The sequence below is a fragment of the Helianthus annuus genome, chromosome 11 (assembly GCF_002127325.2).
Source record: "Helianthus annuus cultivar XRQ/B chromosome 11, HanXRQr2.0-SUNRISE, whole genome shotgun sequence".
Lineage (NCBI taxonomy): Eukaryota > Viridiplantae > Streptophyta > Magnoliopsida > Asterales > Asteraceae > Helianthus > Helianthus annuus.
The window spans coordinates 127,494,612-127,514,611 of NC_035443.2; the positions used below are offsets into that span (position 1 = coordinate 127,494,612).

Consider the following 20,000-nt stretch of genomic DNA (forward strand, 5'->3'; position numbering starts at 1 on the left):
AAAACAGATAGACAAGATGAATCACTTGGATCCGACTTGTGTGTACTGTAACCTTTGATTATTTTCGCACTTTTGCACTTGTTTAAGAGATTCTCTTAGTTATTGTAGTAGGCCCCTCTTTTGAAGGTGACGTTACCCTCAACCCAGTAGTTTGAGTCAGCAAGGATACAATCCTAAAGGGTCGGATTATTGAAAGATAATTAATTAAGTTATTAATGCATAATGTGGTAGGCCCCTCTTTTGAAGGCGACGTTACCCTCGGCTAAGTAGTCTGAGTCAGCAGGGATACAATCCTAAGTAGCCGGGTTAAAGTTTTAATAGTAGTTTAACTTATGAGGGGATCAAAGAGTTTGGACCCCCGCCATCCAATACCATTGGGTATTGAAGAAGGTCCTACTAAATTTGACCTAGGTCCTTTGCAGGATCTATACACTGAACAATGGCAAGACTCTTACCAAACCGTTCCCTTAACCCCCGACCAGGTAGCCAACATACCTCCATATAGACTGTGGAGATATGAATGGTGAAAATCTTTTATTTTATATAGACAGTAAAATAATGTCAAGACACCACGGACAAACGATAAGGAAGAATCACCTTCAACATAAGAAACTAGTAATTAAAGTCATTAATACAGAACCAATTAAAAAGTGCAAAAGATTAAAAATAAAAAGTATTACACTAAACACTTGTCTTCACCAAGTGATGTAAGAGACTTAGGCAAACATGGCCTTTGATTGTCAAGAACTCTTACATCAATCTTGGATCCCAAGATGACTCACACACTCTATGATGGACAATGGATGATGGTGGTGGATGATGGTGTTGTGATGGTGGTGGGTGGTGGGTGAAGTGTGAGAGAGGTGGTGTGCCAAGGGATGAGTTGCAAGAGCTCCAAGCACTCCTATTTATAGGCTGAAAAGAAGCTCAGGCACGGCCCCGTGTCCATCCGACTCCCTCTCTTCATTAATTGCAATTTCATTAAACGCATCTGCAATAGTTGACCACGCCCCCGTGTCCGCTGAGCACGACCTCGCGTGCAGAAGCATATCTGTACTATCAAGATTTTCCTGGATTTTGAGAATCTTATAGTTGACCACGGCCTCATGTCCGCTGAGCACGGCCCCGTGGTAGGCAATAGAAGCTTCTACCACTTTGTCTTTTCTGCTGACACTTGGGCACGCCCCCGTGCTCACTGAGCACGGGGCGTGTTCAGTCTTATGTCTTCTTGTTTTGCTTGGGAAGACGCTGTCGGGAGGTCAGGCATGCCACGTTTGTTCCTTTTCTTGTATTTATGTCAGATTTAGCTGCCTTTTTGCTTCTTCTGTTCATTTGAGCTCATTTAATCCTGAAAATACAAAAGGAAGACAAAAGCACACTTTTTCCAACATTAGTACTAAAAAGAGGGTTAGTTTTATGCCACAATTGATGTAATTTATATGTTGCATTTTGTGCACATCAAATACCCCCACACTTGAATCTTTGCTTGTCCTCAAGCAAAACTCTTTATAATGTGGCTTTTTCACTCCCAAATGGAATGGGTAGAAGAGAAGGTTTTTGGGCTTGTCATAGAGTGTTGGGATTTCCAAGATTCTTTATTTAAGTTTTATTTTTATTTATTTACAATCCTATTTGTCATGATTTATTAAAAACATTTCATAAGATAAATTACTTATTGTCACACCCCAACCGATGGCGGAAACATCGAGATGAGACGTACAAACTGTTCAAAGACATCATAACACTAATTGTGACAATAATTAAAGTTTTATTCATTGATAACCAATAGTTTCATACAATACATGGAAATGAAAAATACATAACATAGATTGAAATTTAAATGTTTGATGGGTTTCTAAGCCATCCTAGCCATATTCTTGTTTTCTTGAATCGTCAACCTGCAGTATGCATTTAAAATACAATCAACAAATAATTGCTGGCGAGTATACAGGTTTGTACATAGCATAATAGAGTTAAATAGTTTATCAAATCTAATCCATGTGAACAACTGATATCAAATTAACTGTTATACTCGTAACGATGAAATCCACATGTCCAAACCATAGTTTAACGCAATTAACATAGCCTAACCCTCGAAAGGGTGGTGATAGAGTTAAAAGACCTAGCAATACCCATAATATACGGGAGGGGCGTTACAACCTACAGCGCTGCCATTGATAGGGGAGGCTTGCAAAGTTAATGAACACATAGTCATAGATGTTAACATTAGCATAACATAGATAATCAATAATCAAGTAGTTTCACAATAGTATGGATAGATTGTGCAAAAATTGTTTAGCATTGTGTTTTTGATAAGGAAATGCATACTACACCCAAAATGTGTAAAAAGGAAAATGGGTCAAGTATACTCACCTTAGAGTGCGTTGCGTATTTCTTGGAATAAGATTAAGAATAATAGATTTCCCCAAGAGGATGTGCACAAGAGAATTACCCTATTAAGTTTGAAAGGGTTTGTTAATTATTTGGGAATTTATAGGTTACCAGATAACAAGGCAAAGAACATTAACATTTCTAAGTTATGTAAATCATATGCCTTATATTTTCTATGTAATAATATGTGACGAATAAATAGGTAAAATAAAGATTAATTCTACCAAATATCACAAATAGAATTACCAAAGTAAGAATATGTATAAAATTACAAAAATAAATAATCCAACATTAATCAATAATTCTATAAATAATAAACTTATTTATAAAATTCTAGTTATATAAAATAAATAAACCTGAAAAACAAATTAAATAATAATTCTGATTTAATTTTATTAAGAATTCTAAAATATATAATTATAAAATTCTGAATTAAATAAACAATAATTCTGATTATTAAAATAATTCTGATTATTTACATAAACTAAATAAATCTGATTTTTTAATAAATCTGATTTTATAAACTGAAATAATTAAATATAATTCTGAAATATATATATCTGAAAATAAATAATAGAAATAAAATTCTGGAAAATAATTATTTCAGATTTAAATAAAATCTGTTTTATATTAATAATAATTATATCAATATATCTGTTTAATAAAAATATTAAATATAATTATATAAATAAATCTGATTTTATAAATAATAATAATAATAATCATCTGTTTTATTATAATGATAATAATAATAATTGTAATAATAATAATAATAATAATATTAATAATAATAATAATATATATACAGTAACGAGAATGATCGGAAAAACGAAAACGAGTCGGATACGTTACCGGACGACGACGAAGGTGGTGGCCGGAGATGGTGAAGACGATGGCAGGTGGTTCCGGCGATCCTCGGTTTCCCGGCGAAGACTCGTATCGGGTTTTGGTTCCGGTTTAGTTTTTTGATTTCGGGAGCGAGAAAGGAACGAGAAAGATGAAGTTTGGATTGGGTTTTATAATGGACTGAGGGTGTTCGGTTACAGAAACAGAAGAGTCGTCGGTTTCCGGTAATAACTTGAAGGGACGAAGAAGACGAACCAGCTTTTGGCGGTTAATGTTTAAATTCGCGTAATTAATGCGTGTTTAAATACAAATCATGATCAAGTTGTTAACATGTTGAGTCACAGACCAGTTGGTTTGTGCGCGTGTTGTCTGAGTCGTTGGTCATGGGTTCGAGTCCCGGGTCACGCATAATTCCCCCTTTCTTTTTAATACAGTTAGTTTCAACTAACTGGGTTAGCCACTAACTGAGTTTTCTGACTCAGTTGGTGCTGCCCTTTAGTAAACTTAACCTGGTTAGTCTTATTTAACCGGTTTCCACCAACGGGGTTAGATTCGCTAACGGAAATGCTTAAAAATCAATAAAAAAATTCAGAAAATATTTATTTACTTAATTTAAATTGTTATTTTATTTATCTAAAATATAAATAAAATAATATAAAAATCAAATTTAACCCAAACTTCAATATTTTTACCGAATTAGCGTATAAATTCCCAATTTTTGTACGGTTTAGGGTAATCTCTTGGCAACGATGAATTTAAGAGCTGAGATTAAGATGTAATTTCACTGTTTTTACGTGTTTAACATAGTTTCAACGTGTTTCACTTGCTTCAACAATACATAGTATTTAAACACAAATATGGATAAAATCATGCATTTTCATTACGATTTCAAGTCTCGAGAACAATTTGAAATTAGAAACAAATACCACGAAGGTACAACTTACAAAAATAGAAAGTACAAGCAGACTTGCCGAAAATGGAAAGATCGAAAATACGAAATGTTACAGTCTCCCCTACTTTAGGAGATTTCGTCCTCGAAATCTTTAAGAAGAAGACTGCTCGAAGAGATGTGGATACTTTGCCATCATGTCACTTTTGAGTTCCCAAGTAAACTCAGCACCACGCTTGCCTTCCCATCGTACTTTTACAATGCGAATTTTGCTGCGTCTGAGCTGCTTGGTACCTTGATCCACAATTTCGACTGGTTTTTCCACAAAATGAAGCGTATCATTGATTTGCAAGTCTTCGACTGGGACATGAAGTCCTTCATCAGCCAGACATTTCTTGAGGTTTGAAACGTGAAATGTTGGATGAACGTTACTCAATTCCTGAGGTAGATCCAGCACATACGCTACCTTGCCAACTCGTTCAAGAATTTTGAAAGGTCCAACATAACGAGGGGCAAGTTTACCCTTTTTACCGAATCGGACAACACCTTTCCATGGAGATACCTTAAGTAGTACACGATCCCCAACATTGAATTCCATGGGCTTACGCCCTTTATCTGCGTAACTCTTTTGCCGATCCCTGGCCTTGAGTAAATTGTCACGGATTTGGAGAATCTTGTCCGTGTTTTCTTGTATAAGCTCAGGACCAGTAAATTGCTTATCACCAATTTCATGCCAACAGATTGGTGATCGACACTTTCGCCCATATAATGCCTCGAATGGGGCCATTTGAATACTGGAGTGATAGCTGTTATTGTACGAGAATTCGACCAGAGGTAAATGCTCATCCCAACTACCACCAAAGTCAATGACACAAGATCGAAGCATATCTTCGAGAGTTTGAATGGTACGCTCAGTCTGTCCATCTGTTTGGGGATGGAAGGCTGTACTAAGATTTAAACGAGTACCCATGGCTGAATGAAAAGTTTGCCATAGGCGAGACGTAAAACGACCATCACGGTCTGAAATGATATCACGAGGTATACCATGACGACAAATGATTTCATCAGTAAAGACTCGAGCAAGTTTTCCAACTTTGAAGTTTTCTCGAATAGGTACGAAATGGGCCGACTTGGTCAAACGATCAATGATAACCCAAATACTATCATTACCAGCTGGGGTTCGAGGAAGTTTAGTAATGAAGTCCATTGAGATACTATCCCACTTCCAAACAGGAATCTCTGGTTGTTCGAGCAAACCAGAGGGACGTTGATGCTCTACTTTAACTTTCGAGCATGTAAGACATTTCGAGACATACAAAGCAATATCATTTTTCATACCAGGCCACCAATAAGACGTTCTAAGATCATGATACATCTTATCAGCACCAGGATTATTGAGTATTTAGACTTATGCGCTTCGTTCATGATGAATTCACGAAGGTTGTCTCGATTTGGTACCCAAACGCGATTGAGATGGTATTGAAGTCCATCTGACTTCGTCACAAGCTGATCCATAGAGGCTCCACGGATTTCGACGTGTAGACTTCCTTCGTTAGCTGACGCAAACTGTGCCTCACGAATACAATTGTGAAGGTCACTCGACACTTGAAAACAACGCATACGATAGGAATGAGTCTTACGACTCAGGGCATCAGCTACGACATTCGCTTTTCCAGGATGGTAGCGAATCTCACAATCGTAGTCGTTAAGTAATTCCACCCAACGACGTTGACGCATGTTTAGCTCTTTCTGATTGAAAATATGTTGTAGACTTTTGTGATCCGTGTATACAACACATTTCGTACCATAGAGATAGTGACGCCATATTTTTAATGCAAAAACGACTGCACCAAGTTCAAGATCATGAGTAGTGTAATTTTTCTCATGAATCTTTAATTGGCGAGAGGCGTATGCAATGACTTTGCCTCGTTGCATAAGGACGCAACCAAGACCACGATTCGATGCATCGCAATATACTACGAAGTCATCGTTTCCATCAGGTAGGGCTAAGATAGGAGCATGGCACAGCATGTCCTTGAGAGTTTGAAAGGCTTCTTCCTGTTCGTGACCCCAAACGAAAGATTGTTCCTTTTGGGTCAACATAGTGAGAGGAACAGCTATCTTGGAAAAATTCGAGATGAATCGACGGTAGTAACCCGCCAATCCTAGGAACGAACGAATTTCTGATGGGTTTTTAGGTGCAATCCAACTCTTGACAGCTTCAATTTTGGCAGGGTCGACATGAATACCTTTTTCGCTAACGACATGACCAAGGAACTGAACTTCCTTGATCCAGAATTCGCACTTTGAGAACTTTGCGTATAAACGTTCACTTCGCAAAAGTTCGAGTATGAGACGTAAATGACGCTCGTGATCGACTCGAGATTTAGAATAGATTAAAATGTCATCAATGAAGACAATTACGAATCGATCAAGATAGGGTTTACAAACACGATTCATCAAATCCATGAACACGGCAGGCGCGTTAGTCAGACCAAAAGGCATGACCACGAACTCGTAGTGTCCATAACGTGTGCGAAATGCGGTTTTTGGGATATCCTCTTCGAGGACACGAAGTTGATGATAGCCAGAATGAAGATCGATCTTGGAGAAGTAACTGGCACCTTGGAGTTGATCAAAGAGGTCGTCAATACGAGGTAATGGATATCGATTTTTGATAGTAAGCTTATTGAGTTCTCGATAATCGATACACATTCGAAACGAACCATCTTTCTTTTTAACGAACAAGACAGGAGCACCCCAAGGAGAGGTACTGGGTCGAATGAAGCCTTTGTCAAGAAGTTCTTGAAGTTGGCTGGAGAGTTCTTGCATTTCAGAAGGCGCAAGACGATAAGGAGCTCGTGCAACAGGAGTTGCACCAGGCACAAGGTCGATACGAAAATCAACTGACCGAGGAGGAGGAGGACCAGGTAAATCCTCAGGAAATACTTCTGGAAAATCACGCACAACTGGAACTTCGCTTACGCATTTTCCCTTGCCTTTTTCTTCCACTACGTGGGCCAAAAAGGCAAAGTACTTTTTACGTAAGTATCCATTCGCTTGTGTGCACGACATTAGCTTTAGACCCTTGGAAGGTCGATCCCCATAGACACATAGGGTATCGCCTGATGGAAGAGGCAAACGAACGTATTTTTCGAAACAGGCAATTTCAGCATGGTTCTTTCGTAGCCAATCCATGCCTACTATGATATCGAAACTTCCCAACTTCATGGGTATGAGGTCAATCGAAAAGACATGATCGTTCAAAGTGAGAGTGCAATTACGAAGAATAGAGTCGACAAGAATAGACTTGCCATTAGCAACTTCAACTGGAAATGACTTAGGTAGTTTTGAGCGTGAGCAATTTAACAAAGGTTCGAATTCTACAGATACAAAACATTTATCTGCACCAGTATCAAATAAAATAGAAGCGTATAAATTGTTAACGAGGAACGTACCGTTTACGACTTCATTGTCGTTGCGTGCTTCCTTGGCGTTTATAACAAATGCACGACCACGTGCAGGCTGCAACTGTAACTCTGGCCTTAACTGAGGACACTGTGGTCGTAAGTGGTTTGGGTCCCCACATTTGAAACAGGCCCTGACCCCATTTGCTGGTTTTGGATTTTGAACAGCGTTAGGGTTGAGACGACAGTAAGCTGCAGTATGCCCATAACGATTGCAGTGGGTACAGTGTCTGCACGGGCTGGTGGTTGGGTGATGAAACTGACAGGTGTTGCATTTAGGGCTTGTTCCCGTATACTGCTTCTTTTCAGGGTTGGCTAGGGTAGGTTTTGGGTTTTCAGCTGGTGTCACAGCGTTGCAAACCACAGCTTGGTGAGCACGCTTTTTCCCCCTATTGTTGTTGTGGGTGATTTGGTGAGCTGGTTTTGAGGAGGATGCAGGCTTAGACGCTGCTGCGACCTGTTTGTCACGAACACGGTTATTGTTTAGACTGGCCGCTAGACGATACACGTCTTCGATGTTGTCCAACCTAGCCGCCTCGATGGTATCACGCATCGAAGGGGGCAACCCATTGATGTATTTACGAATTGTACGATCCGTGGTCATAACCAGATGAGGCACGATAAAGCACAGCTGTTTGAATCGAGTAGTGTAAGCAAGGTTTTCGTCCCCAACCTGCTTGAGGGTCCAGAATTCTTCCTCCAGCTTCTGTTGCTCATGAGGAGGACAGAATTCATCCATCATCAGTTGCCTAAGCTCTTCCCACGACATCGCGTAAGCTATCTCATTGGACCGAATGTTCCTCTCGTTGGTCCACCAGTCTAGTGCCCTGGCTTGAAAAACACCAGTAGCACTACGCACCTTGAGTTCCTCTGGGCATTCACTGTTTATGAAGGTGACTTCCATACTGTCAAACCATTCCAACATGGCAGTCACACCATCCTTCCCAGTAAAGATTTTGGGGTTACAGGCAGTGAAATGCTTGTAGTTGAACGAGACTGGTTTAGACTGTACTACGGGAGAACCACCAGAATTACTTGGAGTGCCAACGGCTTGAATCTCAGACACTATCTGTGGCATAATTCTGGCAAACTGATCTGCCATGAACGTCATCATTCTCTTTTCGGACATAGCCTTGGATTTTCTGGGAGAGTTAGAGTATCGACGAGATGACGACATCTAGAAATTCAAAACAAGAAATGGATGAGACTTTTAATCATAATGTTTTTGTTTAAGAAAATTGATTTCGTGTATGCATCACATAGCACATAGTTTTTCACATGAATTACCAAATAGTTTCACATAGAATAACATAGCATTGCACATAGGATGACATGATGTTACACATAGAATAATGAAAGCAATATAAATTTAGTTTGTTCACGAGAGAGTAGTTATTAATTGTTTTGGATTGCGATAATAACGTGCTTCGTGTTCCCAAATTTGAATTGAAGATAACGCTCAAATATAAATCACATGATAATTGAGATAGCATAAAAAGAGATTCATCATAAAATATGGAGTGTCACGGAACGTAACATAGACTATTCCAAAGTGAATCGAAGTCCTTTTCGGATTAAGGAAACGTGTTTTGGCCTAATAGACAAACACTCTCATCGAGGAGCGACTAACGATGTTTGTCCTTCCAGTTACTACACGTCCTTAATCGATTGGGAAAATCGAAACTTTGGCGAGATCGAAAATCAAGGAATGGGACTAGTTAACAAGATGCGAGTTTCACCTCTAACTTGATAACATCGTACCCTAATGTGGTTGGTACTCATCCAAGGATGAGGGTCCACTAGAATATGAAAAGGAAAACTCCCAACAAGGTTTGGATATCACTCCTAACTTGAGGGTAGATTTCGTGCAAAAATCAAAGTATAGCTGAGTGAAAATCATCACCAAGTGTGGGAATCACCCCTATCTTGATGAATCATTTCGATTGTGTTGTAAGAGTGTCTTCAAAGCTTCCAAGTGTGTATTGTGTTAGCCTTAGGAAAGGCTTGTATATTAGAAGTCCAAAAGAATAGAGAGAAGCAAAGAAGAGAGAAAAGGATAATGTCTTTAACAGCAAGTAAATGAGAAAGCTCCTAAACTATAGACTAGGCAAGCAAGGCATTCCTAATTCCCTATAGTTATGGCTCTGATACCAATCTGTCACACCCCAACCGATGGCGGAAACATCGAGATGAGACGTACAAACTGTTCAAAGACATCATAACACTAATTGTGACAATAATTAAAGTTTTATTCATTGATAACCAATAGTTTCATACAATACATGGAAATGAAAAATACATAACATAGATTGAAATTTAAATGTTTGATGGGTTTCTAAGCCATCCTAGCCATATTCTTGTTTTCTTGAATCGTCAACCTGCAGTATGCATTTAAAATACAATCAACAAATAATTGCTGGCGAGTATACAGGTTTGTACATAGCATAATAGAGTTAAATAGTTTATCAAATCTAATCCATGTGAACAACTGATATCAAATTAACTGTTATACTCGTAACGATGAAATCCACATGTCCAAACCATAGTTTAACGCAATTAACATAGCCTAACCCTCGAAAGGGTGGTGATAGAGTTAAAAGACCTAGCAATACCCATAATATACGGGAGGGGCGTTACAACCTACAGCGCTGCCATTGATAGGGGAGGCTTGCAAAGTTAATGAACACATAGTCATAGATGTTAACATTAGCATAACATAGATAATCAATAATCAAGTAGTTTCACAATAGTATGGATAGATTGTGCAAAAATTGTTTAGCATTGTGTTTTTGATAAGGAAATGCATACTACACCCAAAATGTGTAAAAAGGAAAATGGGTCAAGTATACTCACCTTAGAGTGCGTTGCGTATTTCTTGGAATAAGATTAAGAATAATAGATTTCCCCAAGAGGATGTGCACAAGAGAATTACCCTATTAAGTTTGAAAGGGTTTGTTAATTATTTGGGAATTTATAGGTTACCAGATAACAAGGCAAAGAACATTAACATTTCTAAGTTATGTAAATCATATGCCTTATATTTTCTATGTAATAATATGTGACGAATAAATAGGTAAAATAAAGATTAATTCTACCAAATATCACAAATAGAATTACCAAAGTAAGAATATGTATAAAATTACAAAAATAAATAATCCAACATTAATCAATAATTCTATAAATAATAAACTTATTTATAAAATTCTAGTTATATAAAATAAATAAACCTGAAAAACAAATTAAATAATAATTCTGATTTAATTTTATTAAGAATTCTAAAATATATAATTATAAAATTCTGAATTAAATAAACAATAATTCTGATTATTAAAATAATTCTGATTATTTACATAAACTAAATAAATCTGATTTTTTAATAAATCTGATTTTATAAACTGAAATAATTAAATATAATTCTGAAATATATATATCTGAAAATAAATAATAGAAATAAAATTCTGGAAAATAATTATTTCAGATTTAAATAAAATCTGTTTTATATTAATAATAATTATATCAATATATCTGTTTAATAAAAATATTAAATATAATTATATAAATAAATCTGATTTTATAAATAATAATAATAATAATCATCTGTTTTATTATAATGATAATAATAATAATTGTAATAATAATAATAATAATAATAATAATAATAATATTAATAATAATAATAATAATATATATACAGTAACGAGAATGATCGGAAAAACGAAAACGAGTCGGATACGTTACCGGACGACGACGAAGGTGGTGGCCGGAGATGGTGAAGACGATGGCAGGTGGTTCCGGCGATCCTCGGTTTCCCGGCGAAGACTCGTATCGGGTTTTGGTTCCGGTTTAGTTTTTTGATTTCGGGAGCGAGAAAGGAACGAGAAAGATGAAGTTTGGATTGGGTTTTATAATGGACTGAGGGTGTTCGGTTACAGAAACAGAAGAGTCGTCGGTTTCCGGTAATAACTTGAAGGGACGAAGAAGACGAACCAGCTTTTGGCGGTTAATGTTTAAATTCGCGTAATTAATGCGTGTTTAAATACAAATCATGATCAAGTTGTTAACATGTTGAGTCACAGACCAGTTGGTTTGTGCGCGTGTTGTCTGAGTCGTTGGTCATGGGTTCGAGTCCCGGGTCACGCATAATTCCCCCTTTCTTTTTAATACAGTTAGTTTCAACTAACTGGGTTAGCCACTAACTGAGTTTTCTGACTCAGTTGGTGCTGCCCTTTAGTAAACTTAACCTGGTTAGTCTTATTTAACCGGTTTCCACCAACGGGGTTAGATTCGCTAACGGAAATGCTTAAAAATCAATAAAAAAATTCAGAAAATATTTATTTACTTAATTTAAATTGTTATTTTATTTATCTAAAATATAAATAAAATAATATAAAAATCAAATTTAACCCAAACTTCAATATTTTTACCGAATTAGCGTATAAATTCCCAATTTTTGTACGGTTTAGGGTAATCTCTTGGCAACGATGAATTTAAGAGCTGAGATTAAGATGTAATTTCACTGTTTTTACGTGTTTAACATAGTTTCAACGTGTTTCACTTGCTTCAACAATACATAGTATTTAAACACAAATATGGATAAAATCATGCATTTTCATTACGATTTCAAGTCTCGAGAACAATTTGAAATTAGAAACAAATACCACGAAGGTACAACTTACAAAAATAGAAAGTACAAGCAGACTTGCCGAAAATGGAAAGATCGAAAATACGAAATGTTACACTTATTAGGGCATAACATGCCTTTTTAAAATTCCATTTATATACAAGTTCACATACCTCACGGGGGATCACTCAACACTAGGCCTAAGGTGTAAGTGAATCACTCGAGAGCGCATGGAACTTACTCTTACCATAAGCTTGCCAAGCAATCAATCCTCCTCCTTTTTAACTATATACCTTTGTAAATATCAAGAGGACTTTTTGGGTGAAGGGTTAGGCTTGGGCTAAAGGTGGGTGGTTGGGTTAGTGGTTAGTGAAAGGGCGAAAAGCGTAAAAAGCGTCGGTTTTTGAAAGACTTTTTATTTTTCACAATTTTATTTTATTTTGATGAACCATTTCTTTCAAACAAAGTAATTTTTTTGATGAACTTGTTTGTTTATTTGGTTTCATCATCAATATATATATATATATATATATATATATAGTCATAAGAAAAACCGAGCTTTGTTACTAAAAGAAAGGGTTAAAATAAAAAGGTTTAGGTGGGTAAAAAGGGTGATTGTTTTGGGTTAAGAAACGAAAAGGTTTAGGCTCAAAGGGGTTGACTAGGGAGATTTTGGGTAGGTGGTAAAAAAAATTGAAAAATAATGGTGTAGAAAGAAAAAAAAATGGTTAGTCCTAATGCCTCCATCATTTACTTACTCGGGTTTAAGTTGGTAAGGACTGGGAATGCATTGTTGTGGCAAGTTCTAGAGTCGTACGAACCAAGCGGCTATTCACACAAGAAACGAAAAATGAGCATTTAGTGTAAAGATATGTATTTGTATGCTCAATAAAGGCTCAAAACTCACTTTTGTGGGAATGGGTTTTTATGTGATCAAGTATATATAATCAAATTTTAACTAAGCTTGTCATGCCGTTTCATAATTTTCTTATGTTGGTTCTTTTTATCACGACGCTATCGGTTGTAAACTTGTAAAAATATAACATTTTTTTAGAACTTGAAATTCCCAACTTAAACTTAGACAAGTAAAAAAATGAAAATTTTTTGAAAAAAAATTTGGGGTGATTAGCGGTTCCAATAGAGTTTTATGTAACGTGCAAGATTCAAAGTTTTAGTATCCCCCCCCCCACTTAAGTTACACATTGTCCTCAATGTGTCCCAAAAATAAGTTTTTAGCTTGATTGAATGTGTAAAAGGGTGTTAAAAGCAAAATTTTATGTTACTGGCACTCTGGACACGGCCCCGTGGTGACCGGGCATGGCCCCGTGTTCAGGTGCCAGTGACAAAATTAAGTAAAGAGAAACAAAAGCCTGGACACGGGGGCGTGTTCAGTGAACACGGCCCGTGTCCAGTTACCTGAACTGGGCGTTTTCTGCAGATTGTGCAGCACGGGGCCGTGTTGGGCGGACACGGCCCGTGCTGAACTTGCTGTAATGAAGAAATTTTTGTCGGATGGCTCTGTTTTCGTGCATGGGGTGATGTTTCTCGTTTTCCTTGTTATCCTTTACCATCCCGAGTGTGTTTTATTCATTACAACACCATCCAAACATTAAAACCATCATTTCATTAAAATCATAGAGAGATACATAGCGTTCCTAGAAAATTAAAAACAAAGAAGAGAAATAAAAGTTAAAAGTCCTAAACTAGATAGGTCAAGTGATACATAAAATTATCATAAGGAGTCCTACTTTCTCATTAAGAACCAAAATCCCGGAAATAGTTTTCCGGTATTGAGGAGTGTAGTAGGACTCTTGGCCGAGGGTTATCTTCCTAGATGTTGTTAAAGCTATTCTTCTATCTCTCTTGGGAGGAAGAAGGCGGCTTCGTTATCTTCAACATCTTGCGGAGGAGGGGAAACACCAACCGAGACCCCTTGTAATATGTCTCGAGGAGGCCCCGGGTGCATGGCGTACCACTCGGCTGGTATGATGACTTCAGGCACCACGTTCCATGCCCTTTGGGTTATTATAGGCACCAAAGGAGGAGATGCGAGAATGTTCAACCTCTGGTGCAAGAGGTTGACCTCCCGGAGACCCCCTTCCAGTCCCACCGTTAGATGATTGATACGGTCGACCAATGCTTCTTCCACTCCCGTTATTTCATCAATAGCCTCTCTTAGGGCGTCAACATAGTTTACAAGAGAGTCTTCCGCCGTTGATGACCTCCTCCTCTGTCGGTTGCTCCTTGAGTGCGATGAAGACGTTCCACTTGTTCTGCTCGCCATTCTGGGAAAACAGACCGAAAAAGAACTCAATTTTCATGAAACAGTACCTCGGACACGGCCCCGTGTTCAATGAACACGACCCCGTGTCCAGTTGTCTGCAGGTTTTTAAAGCAAGGAATCTTGGAGTTTTAAGTTATTTTCTTTGTTTGTGGGTAAATTTTAAGCATAAATAATTCAAAACAGAGTGGTATAACTCATTTTAAGTAAGATTCCTTGAATAATGACCTTACAAACATCACAATAAAGGTTGGAATCATGAAGCTTCCAAGCTTTAATGGAGGTAGTGATTGGAAATTGAAGGAGAAGGCAATGAACAAAAGTGGAAAAGACAAGATGGTTTTTGAGAACCTTCTTTTAGAACATACCTAGAATAGTATGAGTGAAGATCTCAGGAATCTCTGTCTTTTGAAGTGGTCCAAATGAGCAGGAATCTTGCTGCATTTATAGAAAACGACAACACGCTGGACACGGCCCCATGTCGGCTGAACACGACCCGTGTGCAGACAGAATCCTTACACATTTTTGTCCGTATTCTGAAGAAATCAGAAGAGAATCTTTTGGTGGACACGGGGGCGTGTTGACCTGGGCACGACCTCGTGTCTGGAAGCTGTCTTATGGAGTTTGCCTATTTTCAAGGAACTTATCCGGATCGGGCGGTTCCTTACTGGACGAAACAACCCCAAAGTGCCTAAGGTACCTTAATTGCTCTAGATTAAGACGAGAACGCAAGAGGTTGTCGGTGAGGGTGATTCCTATGCTAAATGTAGGTGGACAAGTCCAACCCTTTTCCGGGCTCTCGTTAAAGAAGGTGTATGCCGAATCGCTCAGGTCTATGTATGCACCGAACGAAGTCGATGGAGAGTCCTTCACGGCACAATCGGCACAGGGACGACTATCGTCCAAGTCTTCGCTAGAGTTGAAGGTAACATTGGGAACAACGAAGTTGTTTTTATTTGAATGCGACCCCAACAATTCTTCTTGTTCATCGTCTTGAGATGAATTAAGGAAATCCATCTTAAGTTCTTTTAACCTATTAAGAACCAGATCTTCTAGTTGAAATAGTTCATCAAGAAGCATTTCTCCTAAAATGTCCGGTTGGGCGCATTCGAGGGAGAGATAAGGATTATTTTTACTTTCGCCCCTCTTAAGGCTACAGGAAAACGATGGGTCTATATAGTGGGGCTTATAGTTTAGAAAATAGCGTTCTAATTCTTTATGACCGCCTCCACATAATTGACACCACGTACCATAATAGTGCCGAAAGAAAAAATACCATTATCACTCATTTTTGTGTCAGAAATTACCAACCGTCGGGATCTTACGGTTCTGTTTTCAGTAACTGAATCTTGGGCACGGGGGCGTGTTGAGTGGGCATGGCCCTGTGTTCAGCTTACTGTCTGACTTAAAACAGGATTGCCAGTTCCAATGATTGGGCACGGGGCATGTTCAGCGAGCACGGCCCGTGCTGAGTTCTGCAGAAGCTGAAAAATTAAGAAAATCCTAAAAAAAATAAAAAAAAAATAAAAAAAAATTATTAGGCCGCTGATTCTTAACTTTCTTAAAATCCTTGTGTCCCCGGCAACGGCGCCAAAAAACTTGATGCGTATGAAGTGTGATATGTTTTAGATGTATATTTTAAGCCCTTTTTACACTTTTTAGCCAAGTTTTAAATTTATAAACACGATATTCACTAACACTAAACACACATATGAGCAAGTGTACCCATCGTGGACGTAGTATAGTGTTGGTAAGATACCGAGGTCGTCCAAGGATATAAGTGGTTTTAGTACCGGTTTATCCTCAACGTCTAATCAAATCAAAATGTTAGAAAAAGGTTTTTAAACTAGGAAAATAAAACTAACTAAAATGCTGAAAAGTAAAATAAAAAAAACAGTACTACTAGAAAATAGACCTAATGCAACCTTTTAGAAGCAACCTTTTTCAAATGAGTTGCATTTGACTCTAATGCAACTTCATTAAACATAAAGGTTGCATTAGAAGATCTAATGCAACCTTTTAATAAAAAAATTACGAATTTTACTAAAACTTGCAACCTTTTTCTTAAAAGTTGCAAATATCAATAAAATTTGTAACCTTTTTTTTGAAAAGTTGAATTTTGAAAATTTAAATGCATGTTGTATAGCATCTAATAAATACATGGCTATTATTCATTACTACAAAAATGGCCAATTGAGACCATCAGAACCGTGACTAAAACTACTCAAAAAGCCGAGCTCGAACTTAAAAAAAAGCTTGAATCGAGCACAAGCTCTGTAAGTTAAACGTGCTCGACTCATTTACACCCCTAGTATAATGTACTAAAATCAATAAATTTGGACTTTTTTTATTTTTTTCAAAATATGTTTTATTTGTGCCTTTTGATATAGCTTTAATTTATAGTTAAAAAATATAATTTATTAAATATTATGTAACTATTTAAGATTATCATCAGTTAATTGTGTTTCCTCCAAAAAAAAAAAAAAAAAAAAAAAAATTTAACTCCCTCCCAAATTCTAGTTCCCACTTCCCCCAATAAAATTTTTCCTCTTAACATAAATTAACCTCCCCCAATTCATCTCTATCCGCGTCCGTTCCCTGACTCCCTATCGTAACCTCTCCAATACTTTCATCGATCTCCTGTCTCTATATAACCGCTATGGTTGAGGAACTGTAACGGTGACGATGATGATTGTCGACGATGGTTTTCTTCGATGATTCTCCAAGCGTCTGCCCCTGTCATTCTTTAAGGTGAGGGTTATTTAGTTATTAACATAGTTATTGAAACACCAGTTTTGCGTATTTGTTTACTGGATTTTATTTTGATATATGTTTGTTCAATGTGGTTTTTAAGGGGTAGCGACGCAGCTTGTTGCCCGTCTACCTGCCGTTAGTCTATAATCGTCTTTGTTTTAATGAAAATCTATTTAAAGCTTAAAACTCTAACAAAAGGTTTGAACTATCTATACGAAATTCTTTACTTCTTGTTTATTTGAACCACAAAACCCTTGCCTTGCTTTCAAAAGATATCGATAGTTTATAAAACTAGAAATATTGATACAAGATGATATTTGATTGAAATGGATTTGTTTTTATTTTATTTTTTATGGCCTTCTTATTTCTTTTTTCTAGTGCTAGCTTTCACTGTGATGGTATTGTTTTCATGAACAACTCCTATGTGGTAATCATTTTTTATATTTAAAATTCAATAGTAAACCCATCATAATGCTCAATTTCTCCAACTATATAATGTTAACTGATTAGAATGTAAAACAGAAGTTGTGCCTACCTACATAGCAATGTGTCCTCGTTAAATTTATAACATGCTAATGATAACATCACACTATTGGTAGTTAAAAAAAATGCCAGTGGCCAGATGAGAGTTATTTATATATTTAGCTATTCGTTAATTAGCTAGCATCAAATAAATTTTGTTAATTGTGTTTATAAAGCCTTACTGTATGGTTGAAACTATATGGAATGATAAGTAGGTATTGCTATCTATCTTCGAACCTTGCAATGCATATGGTTGAAACTATTAGTCATGGATAGAACTAAAGGGTGCAAGATGGCTATGATCTTATTCAGTAAAATCATTTAAGGGGCATATGATGGTGATGGAACCTAACCAAAAAGTCAAAGTTCGGATGAAGAGGTCGAAGAGCCAAGCAAACTACGAGCAAAAGTGAGTGATTTATTTTCTATCTACATAAGTACGTGTATGTGTATTCTAAATTCCTAACAACTATTGTGTTCACCATAGATTATGTGCTGTTATTTAACCAATGAATTATTAAAGTTAATATATTACTACAGAGTAGATAAACGACCCTTGACCTGATAATGATTTAACAAGGAGAACGAATTTCATGTATTTGGTGAATAAACTTGGACTTGCTAAGGTATGGATCACATGAGGTATGTAATGTTATTTTGTCGAACTTTCATGAATGTAAACTTGGAAGAGAACATACTTGACTCACAATCAAGTGACCCGTTAAGGAGATTTTAAATCAGTTATTATGTATTAACCTTGTTTTATTAGTGTGCAGGTTGGACTTGTTTTCAATGGGTTCCACGTGCTATTGAAATTCTTAGTTGATATTAAAGGTTGTATGCTAAATGCGCTGGTGCATAAGAGAGGAAAATGATCAGAGATATGCAGGGGCATATTATATACCAGTCTATATGGCATATACGGAAAAAAGAACCAAATATGTCATGTAATATGCTGAGATGGCGTATGAGTAGCATAAAACACGCCCAACTTTGCGTATTATACGTTGGGTTGTTTTGTTCAATTTTTTTTTTGTTTATTTATACAGAGTTATCAGGCATGTATAGATTGTTCACTCATTTAGCTTTGCTAACTTCTTTGTTTACATATACTTCCAGGATTGATAGTGGATTAATGTTTACAGAGAATCGTGAATGAGACTATGGTTTTTAAGATTTGAGGACATTGTCATGGTAAGTAATTATTATTTTCTAAATCTTTTAAGATTTTGATGTCAATCTTTTAACATTGAAATCAAGTTACAGTTTTTTAGATATTTGTGTAAATTCCAGTAAATCAATATAAATTACTGTTTCAGTTGTATCACTTATGATAAGATGATTGTTCTTATCTATTTGAAGCTGCTAGTAAGGTTATTATTTTATATTCTTTCATGTATTTATTATTTTAGCGTGCTTGTAGATTATGATACATGCAAAAGAATATATTTAGATTTGTTGTTAGTTTGAGGGGTTTATTGTGAGTAATATGCTACACCTATTTTGGTTTTAAGTTGATGTAGGACTAAAGTCATCATCTCTGTTTTTGCAGCACTTATTTTACTTGGTTAGCAACAGTATCAGGTTTGCAAATATTTGTTGGTGGATTATTCATCCTTGAAAGACTAAACAGTTAAGTCGAACAAGGGACACTAGAAGAAATTTCACAAGCACCTATTCAAGATCCTTGAAGAAAATTTAGTTTGATTTGAAGATTTTGTAAATAATTTTGAGTAACTTTATGAATGTATAATAGATTATTATGATATCTTTGTTACCATTCTTATGGCGCAATTCAGATCCTAATGCATATTAATAGCAATTGTAGTGTTTGAAACAATAATTTTATAAAGTTGCATTTGAATATAAATAAGGTTGCATTTGATGTCACGAAATTTATCAAAAGTGTTGCATTTATTGTGAAAAAGGGTTGCATTATTTGTGCTAAAAACATGATAATAGTTGCATTTAACTGCATAAAAGGTTGCATTTTTGTAATGAAAATCATGATAAAGGTTGCATTCGAGTATTGAAAAGGTTGCGTTTCAAAATGAAAAAAGTTGCATTAGAATGGAGAAAGGTTGCGTATTAAAAAGGTTGCATTTAAATATTAAATGCAACACTTTTAAAAAAGGTTGCATTAGGTCATAAAAAGGTTGCATTAGGTCTAATGCAACTTCACCTAATGCAGCCCCTAATAAAAGGTTGCATTAGGCGTAATGCAACCTT

General features: G+C 36.5%; 1 long non-coding RNA gene across 4 annotated transcripts; it reads left to right on the forward strand.

Moving 5' to 3' along the window:
- The first annotated feature begins 17,023 nt into the window (after positions 1–17,023).
- Positions 17,024–19,611, forward strand: LOC110890379. Of its 4 annotated transcripts, none has more exons than XR_004873166.1 (4): positions 17,024–17,246; positions 17,984–18,180; positions 18,312–18,965; positions 19,324–19,611. It is a non-coding gene; the product is annotated as an uncharacterized LOC110890379 (long non-coding RNA). The 4 variants fall into 4 exon arrangements; XR_002564446.2 differs by having other exon boundaries at positions 17,025–17,246; positions 17,987–18,180; XR_002564447.2 differs by having other exon boundaries at positions 17,025–17,246; positions 18,084–18,180.
- Positions 19,612–20,000: the final 389 nt, after the last annotated feature.